General features: G+C 45.2%; 1 long non-coding RNA gene and 1 other non-coding gene across 6 annotated transcripts; one reads left to right on the forward strand and one right to left on the reverse strand.

Moving 5' to 3' along the window:
* Nucleotides 1–1,395: 1,395 nt before the first annotated feature.
* Nucleotides 1,396–7,996, reverse strand: LOC109461309 (uncharacterized). 5 transcript variants are annotated; one of them, XR_002139672.3, is made up of 4 exons: nucleotides 7,645–7,996; nucleotides 5,044–5,300; nucleotides 3,591–3,670; nucleotides 1,396–2,889 (listed from the first exon to the last, which is right to left on the reverse strand). It is a non-coding gene; the product is annotated as an uncharacterized LOC109461309 (long non-coding RNA). The 5 variants fall into 5 exon arrangements; XR_016022833.1 differs by having other exon boundaries at nucleotides 1,396–4,202; XR_016022832.1 differs by having other exon boundaries at nucleotides 3,591–5,300.
* Nucleotides 7,656–7,727, forward strand: TRNAW-CCA (transfer RNA tryptophan (anticodon CCA)). The gene has a single exon. It is a non-coding gene; the product is annotated as a tRNA-Trp (tRNA).
* Nucleotides 7,997–8,366: the final 370 nt, after the last annotated feature.

Raw genomic sequence — 8,366 nt, forward strand, 5'->3', positions numbered from 1 at the left:
AGCAGGCCGTATTGGCAAGTCAAGCAAAAGAACTAAGGGGAGGAGGACAGTCCCCCAATGGTGGATAGAATGACTTGGGAATTACAGTGGGAGCTTCTAGAGACCCTTCTCCCTTTTCCTCAGATTCCTGTACTTTTTCTTTTTCTCCTTTATCTTTTTCATCAGTTTGTAAAGGTTCTAAAACTGACCGGATTAGTTTCCACGTATCCCAGATGGTTACTGGGAAAGAAACTCCTTTATGATATAATCCATGGAGTTCCGTACCAACTTTTTCCCATGTTTTTAAATCTAACGTCCCTAAGTTTGGGAACCAAGGACAATAAGTTTCAATTACTTTGAGAAGGTCCTCTAATTTCTGATCTGACACTTGAGCTCCTCCAGCCTTAAAAAAGTGTTCAAGCAAACAAATACAAGACCTATATTGGCTATTAACATTTCCCACTGTGGGGGCGGAGCCCCAGAGAGTAGTTTCCAGGCTCTCGGCCTCACATAGACAGGTGCTGGCTCAGGTAGTAAATGGCCATCAGCTGTGGCTACTTGGCCGTCAGCTGTAACCAGTGAGCCATTGGCCACTAATATAACTGCTGTGGCTACGCTAGAGAGGGGGAGAGAGAAGAAGAAGAATGGGGCTAGCAAGAAGATGGTGGCTGGGCTGGCAAGTGTGCATGGCGGGTTGCGGACAGTGTGGATCCAGCCTCCAGTGAGACTATAGTGCCGCCAGAGAGAATATAGTGGTATGACTTCCCCATCTATGGCTCCGTGGGTGTTCCTTTTTGGCCTCACCATATCCTGCGTTCTTGTATGGGGAGTGGGAGCGGAGACCCCGCTGGCCTCCCTGCACGACAAATGGCGCAGTGAGCAGGGTCTCCCGCATGACACCCACTATGTATAGAGAAAAGGAAAGAAAGAATTTCACTCAGAATGGATTCAGATGCCTGTCTGGCTGCGTCCCTTGCGCGACTTTAAGATCGGTCTTTGGCTAAGGTTCACCGGTAAAAACCCCAGGCCCCGCTAAGTCACCATTTTGCCTTATGACCTAGACCACGGAACCGCAGATTAGGGCTCACACAAGCTCCATAGCCGTAGCTGTGGAACTATAAACACACACTCACACATTCACTCTCTTGCACAAAGAAAGAGAAAAATTCCCCATTTACCTTGGTTAAATTCTCCGAGAGTTACCCTACTTTCTTCCAGTAGTTATCGCGACCTCTCCTGGGTCCCCAAGCCGTGAAACCTCTTTGAATTTCTACTCGAAGTCGACCTTCCTTCTCGAGCCCCACAAGTGAGTCCCAAAATCGGGAGCCCCAGAATCGGGGGCCCCACCTTGGGTGCCAGATGTCGTGTCCCACATGAGAAGGGTGGCGCAGGGCTAAGAAAAGGCAGTAGCCAAGATTAGAGTGCGAGCGGGGCCAAGGGACTCCAGCCTCAAAGACTGGGGCCCCGAATTGGGCCAACGTAGTTTTTATTGGTAAACTTCTAAAGCGATAAAAGATTGTTAATCTCAAGATCTGTGTGTTAGTAGCCTGCTGGCTCTTTCCAAAAGTTCCCATTGTGTTCCCACTTGTACACTGCCTTCACACACACGCACATCTCCAAGGAATCCATTGAAGGGGGGGACCGATATAATTCCATCGGGTCTGTTTGCTGAGACTGCCCCTCAAAGGAGCTTTTCCTATATCTCTCCATCGGGCCTCAGTTTGCCGAGGCAAATCTTGTGAAATCCTGGGATGAGTGCGGGGGGAACAAACGGTTTGGCAGCTGTAAGGCAACAGTTATCAGGGTGGCAGTCCTGCTGAGTCCATCCTGCCCATCAGACCTGGCAGAGGGCCAGACATATGAGCAACCTGCCTCTGTCCACCAATATCCCCATAACCTTACTCAATACATATGGATTAACTGACCAGATCACTGAGCCCAAATATATGAGGTACAATAAGTGGGTATTATTTTAAGTCACCAACAAAGACTCCAAGCTCCCTTGTGCTTGGTTATCGGTGCTCACGTTCATTCCTATGTCTTCTTGGACACAGCACCTCTTGGACACAGCAGCTCCTGTAGACAGCATGTATGGGAAATTTCTTCAGTTCCAACTGCCAAGGTGACTCTAGGCAAGTCATTGTCCTTGGGCCCCAAGGGCATCTCTGTAGAGTGGGGCACCTGGTTCTACAGAGTATGGCACAGATGGAGGCCAGAGCTGGAATGGCAAGGACTGTCGTGAGATATGGCTCTGGGGCAGAAAATGGTACAAGACACTTCTGTGGATGCAGCCACCTGCGGAGGAGACTGATGATGTCACAGACATCCCATTGTGACACATGCAGAGCCTTAGCTGGGATTGGCCAGGTGGGCGTGCAGCTCAGATAAAAGCTGGGATCCAGTATGACAACAGTCTGTACGGAGAAGGGGCTCTGCGGCTGTTCTCACACTGGGCCTTCCTCCCCATTTCCTCAGCACCCATCCTGCTGAGCAAGCTGCACTCACCTGTCCCACTTAGGAATCTCAGGTCCAATCTTAGGCCTTGGGTTTCCTGCTCTAGCCTCAATCATCGACCATGAGGGCCCAGGGCTGGGGTTGCTACGTTTCACACCCGAGTCTCCTACACCCACCCCTGTCTTGGCCGGGGTTTCCCATCCAAGCACCTGCTGCATCGCTTCCTCATCACTGTATCCATCCAGTAGTAGTAGGGTGGGGAGCACCTGAGAAAAATGGATGCATTGGGGCAGTGCTTCCATTCCATATGATGCCTTCAGTGGAGGCCATTATCCAGTTGGACATATCTAGAGCCTGTAGATGAAATTTAGTCTAAATCCTATTGAACTTCTGGAAACATTCATCGAACACGCTGAGTTAGAAAGTATAGGAACTAAAATAAATGAGGGTCACACCCTGTGGAGGAAAAACAAAGAATGAGGTCTTAGAAGTGTCTACAAGTTTTGACAGAGGCAGACAGGCTATGTTTTTTACCTTATGCTCACTAAGAAACATAAGAACTTCAAAATGTGGCTTAGAAGAACCCCCAAGTCTTAACAGTGTATAGAGTATAGTTCTTTTTCTTAAAGAACCCATGGATTGTTTGGCTATTAGTTATCCTGAGGGAGATGAGAAAACTAAATCCTGGGCGAGAATTTCTTGAAGTGTTTTGGGAGCCTATAATTATTACTATTTTATTCTTGGGAATATTTCCTTCAGAAAGAAAAAATATCAATTGACTAAACAACATTAAAACATGTTCAAAAATAACTCCATAAAAATGCAAGTCCTTACAATACTGTCAAAATATGAAAGGAAACCAAAGGAGAAAAATCTCTTGGGAAAAACCAAAAACAGTGATGAAAGGGTCTTCAAAGGAAGTTATTCCAAATAAGAAAGGAGAAAAATTAATAAAGACCAAAAAAGATGAAATTGTATGATAAAGAATTCAAAAGTAGATTGGTTATGAAGATTAAATGAAGTAACATATGTAAAATAGTACAGTGTCAGGGACATAGTAGGCCCTCAGGAAAAGTAACTGATAAAATGACAAAGATCTGACCACTCAGAGTAGGCTTGTAAATCAGTATGTGATAATGATTCCCCAATTTACATACCCATCAAGTAATGAGAGAAGTTTACACTCTGGTTATTCTGGGTATTCAATTAGAGTGATTTGGTTGGACTCCACTACAACCTAATCACAGAAGGAGAACAATACATATTAGAGGAAAGGAAAACAATACAAGAAAGTGAAGTGGAAAAAGGGGTCTGCACCACAGCTGAATTTTGGCTTATGTAACTCCGTTGTAAGTATTAACAGCAAACTGAGAGAACCTAGAACCTACTCATGTTTGGAGAGAAACTAGAATTATCAGCTCTCTACACACTGCCCCCTCAAAGTCATAAATTCTGACATGTTTGTGGAAGCTTAATAGTCATACTAAATATCAGGAAACAAAAGAGTGTTCTCTCTGGAACCCATTTCCAGAGATAAATTACTTTCCTTAATCCTTACAACAACCCTTTGATATAGATTATATTACACTCAGTTTAGAATTGAGGAATCCATGAGAGAAAAGTTGGGTGACATGTCCGATGTTATACAGCTAGTAGGTGGCAAGGACAGGGCTGGAACCCGTTCCCTGACACCCAGCCATCTGGTACACTTGCTACCGTGTTCTTGGTAGAGTGGATCTTCTCACAGTTACTCTTTCTTGTTTATGTTGCTGCAAATATATTAAGCCCATAATTAAATTCCAATAAACAATAGAGACAAGGCTAGTCTCTTTATAGTTAAAACCATACACTATACTGGAAAACAGCTGCTTCAGTCCAAAAAAGATAGCATCGACTTCACCTTGCTATTGATAGAATTAGAGCCAGGGCCCTGTCTGCTGTTGAGGCCTTTCTGCATGTAGCCCACACTCACTAAGCCACAGCTGTTATCAGCTGCAATTAGTAAGTGTTAGTAAACAAGGCCTTTGTGTTTAGTAAAATGCTAAGTCCATATCTCTAAACTGAAAAACATCTCCAGAGCTGAGTTCAGCCAACATTGTCACATGAGGCAAAGGTAAATTGAGAAAGTCACATTTCTTTGTCATATAGGGACTAGCTAGACAGGAACCTTGCCTCTGTACTCACAGCTGTTACCCCAACAAATATTAAACTTTCCACTTTCGCAATTTCATTTCTCCCATGTAAAGGACATCCATGCTGCCCCAGTCTCTTCTGATCATGAACAAACATGGCAACCTTCCAATTAGACAGACCACTGAAATACATGCAAGCCCTGACCATTCAGCCAAATTAACAACGGTTTAAACTGAACTAAATTCAGGGGGTGGGGGGTCAAAAGTCAGCAGTCAAAATAAATAAAAAATAATGCAATATTTAACCAAGTAAATATTAATGCAAAAAAATCCATGATGAACAAAGTATCAAAATTTTAAATAAGAGGATTTGACCCTGTGCAACTGCATAACTCGCTCCCTTCACTCTAGTCTGCCCTGGCAAGCAGGATTCTAACTTTTAAGAGGCACTTAACTATATCTGCACAAATCTCTTTACCTTAATTTGATTAACGCCACACTGTAGTTTAATGGCATGCCCACATCATAGAATGAAAACAGGTTTTGGTTCCACATCCCAGAAGAGGGGCCGAGACATGACAGGTGTATCCAAAAATCTGAGCAGGGGTTTCAAGAGTGTCTCTGGTATTTCCTTGGGTGTGAGGCATTCCTTCCAGTAGATTCTTGACACTTGACCTCTGTGGGAAAGGCACTGGCTCTTCCTCAGTAACCTTGCTGTGTGGCCAATGCAAGAGGCTTCAAGAGGCAGAAGAGAAAGTCGTCTGTGATCAGCTTGAAAGTGAATCCACCTCTTGTTTTAGCAGCTCATTCACTTCTTAGATCTCTGAGAAGCGGTTTCCACCACTCCTTAGCTCCCCCTTTCCTTCTCCCCCACCTCCATCCCTAGAGTTCAATTCACCTGAATGAAAAGCAATGAGGAGGTGACTCATGTCTCTGGCTACCTGGAGATGGAATCCATAATCATACTATGGGCTGGCTGACTCTTTCTCACTGAGAGTAATGATAGAGCTTTCTGGTCTCTGCTTCTCTGACAGCCTTGGGGCAGCCACCAAAGGACTAACAGTTAATCCCAAATGCCTGCTATTATCACACTTGTCCAAAAACACAAAAATTGCCATGACTCTTTTTCTGTTTGACAGAAAGAACTAGTAGAAGCTCTGCTGGTCTTAGCTGCCCCAGAATAATCAATGTGGTGAAACAGCATCCACTCTCACAGCTTCACTGGGAGCATCAGATACAGTTCCTTTTCTCCTACAAAGAGTGGAGCCCATTCCAGATTTTTCCTTCTCTTAAGAACATCAGGCTCTGTGGTATTTATTGAATTAAGATTGATACTTTATATTCTTAAATAGACTATGATAGTGGTTTATTTTTTATTTAATTGCTTTTTTACTTAAGGGCTTCTTTATTTAATAGTGTTGAACCCAAGAATGAATGTACCTGCCTGTCATGAAGGGTTCCTGGTAGCTAACTGGGCTCAAATTTATAAATAGAGCCTAGCAGCTGTTGCTAAACAGGGGCTCACTTAAGCCAATCTTCAGACAGACACTGCACTGAACTGCCTACCTCCAGGACTTAATGCCTACCTGCACTGTGCCCCTGCCCTCTGAGCCAACCCTTGTACAGTTTCTGGACTTGTATTTCAACCAACAGGACTGAGAATTTCCCTGTCTAATCAGAGCTGCACTGCTATATCCTTATTAGCATCTTTACAGACCAATCAGAGTGTCTCCATTCTGACCTATCAGGACAGTGTTTTCTGGGCCAATCAAACCTTGATGATTTGGAGTCCTTGTTTGACCTCTCTATATACATCAGCTCCCCTCCTTCTTAGAGAGCACCAAAGAGTTGCCTGGTGTTCTTGCTATTTTATGGTTGACTTGTAATAGTACTGAGGTGTTGCATAGCCCTGCTCTAGCACAATTAAGCTGTTTGCACTAAATAAAGTTTCCTTCTTGACTACACCCCAAACTGGGGATTCCTGTTAAATTGGCACCAATGACCATCAGTTGATGCCAATTTTTTGGCATCAGTTGGTCATCAGTTGATGCCCATCAGTTCATGCCTTTTTTATTTAATAAAAAAGGAAAAGGTACTGTATAAAAGCAGGAACTTAAGACTCCCATGAAATGGACAATGAGCCCTTTAAAATAAAATTATGCTAGGGAAAAATATTAACTAAATCATGGGGACAACATAACAAATGAGAAAATTAACATGCTATGTACAATATAATCTCATCTCAAAAACGAATGTGAAGGGACTGGAAGGGAAAATGCTAATGCTCTCTTAATTTGGATGCTGGACACACAAATATCTATCTGCAAGTTGTGAAAATTCATGGATACTTTTCTGTATGTGTGCTGTCAATTAAAGGTTCAAAAATATATTGGGATGTATATGTAGCCAGTAAAAATCTGCAAAAAGAAATACAGCACATAAAAATATCAGCAATTATTTCTGGATGTTGGGATTTTCAATGACTCGTTTTTTCCAGACATTATTCTGACTTTCCGCAAAGAAAATCATAGTTTAAAAATAATGAAATTGTTGCGTTTTCCAAGTTTGTTTATCAAGCCCATGGCTGTGGGAGTTGCCCACTCCGTTTTCTTCCCCCTCAGGAGAGGGGACGAGGCAGGAGCCCCAGGCCCAGGACGGTCTCGGGCACCCGCGCCGCCATTTTATGAGTTGGCGGCGGAAGATCCGGCGAGTTACGCCCCACGAAACTCTGTGCCGCCTCCCGTCTCTACGCCACACTAGCCAGGCCCAGGCGCCCTCGGGCCTCGCCCCTCCCGCCCGGCGTCCCCTCGCCCCCGGGGCCCCCTCGACTCCCCACCGTGCGTTGCCCAGACGCGAAGGGACGGAGCCCCAGTCACCCCGGGTGGTGGCTCCTCTGCGGCGCCGCACTAAGGCTCGGATGCCCCAGAGGCGCCCGTTTCCCCAACTTCGAGAACCGAGACGTTTGAGCTCCTTCTTTTAAATGTGTACTGGGATTCAGGAGCGACTGCATATTCTATTCTAGGTTTCCCAACCGCGGGGCCGTGCGAGCACAGCGAGGACTTTAGTGATGCAGACTCACCTGCTTACTGTGACCTCGTGGCGCAATGGTAGCGCGTCTGACTCCAGATCAGAAGGTTGCGTGTTCAAGTCACGTCGGGGTCATGGGTGGCTCTTTTTCCCTCTCCAACTACAGAATGAACAAACTGAATAAAAGCTGCAAATGAGACATTCTCCTTCCAACAGTACAGAAAACTCCGCTCCTTTTTCCTTCTTAGCGTGTATGGGGTTTATCAACTTGCGACTTCGAGAGGAAGAGGTTCCTTCTATTGACCAACAGGAGGAGCCCCATCAAACCTCAGAGTGACCCCCGAGGGAGCGGGGATTGACCCAGCCAGGGCACAGGCGGGCGCCCTGCCCACCTCTGCCGATTCTCCAATGGCCCTTCGGGTTACCCGCCCCCTTCCGGCTCCCCGCCCCTCGCCTCCGCAAAGCCACGCCCACTTTTCCCTTCGCTCGTCCAGGAAGTGGACTTTCTGTCTCAAGGACTAGTGTGTTTTGCAATTGTCTCTCCTTTTCTTGCCCCGATCTCTTTTTTCTCTCTGCTCTAGACGTTCTTTCTGGTGGTCATTCTCCACCTGGATTGCTCCCCACTCTTAGCTCTGTGGATTTAGCCACAGCCGTAAGTCCTGGATATTCACATCAACGTTGTTTCTCAAAACTTAAAAAAACAAAACAAACCCTCTACGTGTCCACCAGCAGGGATGTATAGAAAAAACAACAAGTTGCATAAAAATATAAAGT

Source organism: Rhinolophus sinicus, chromosome 12, assembly GCF_057876585.1.
Source record: "Rhinolophus sinicus isolate RSI-liver-muscle chromosome 12, RSI-T2T, whole genome shotgun sequence".
NCBI lineage: Eukaryota > Metazoa > Chordata > Mammalia > Chiroptera > Rhinolophidae > Rhinolophus > Rhinolophus sinicus.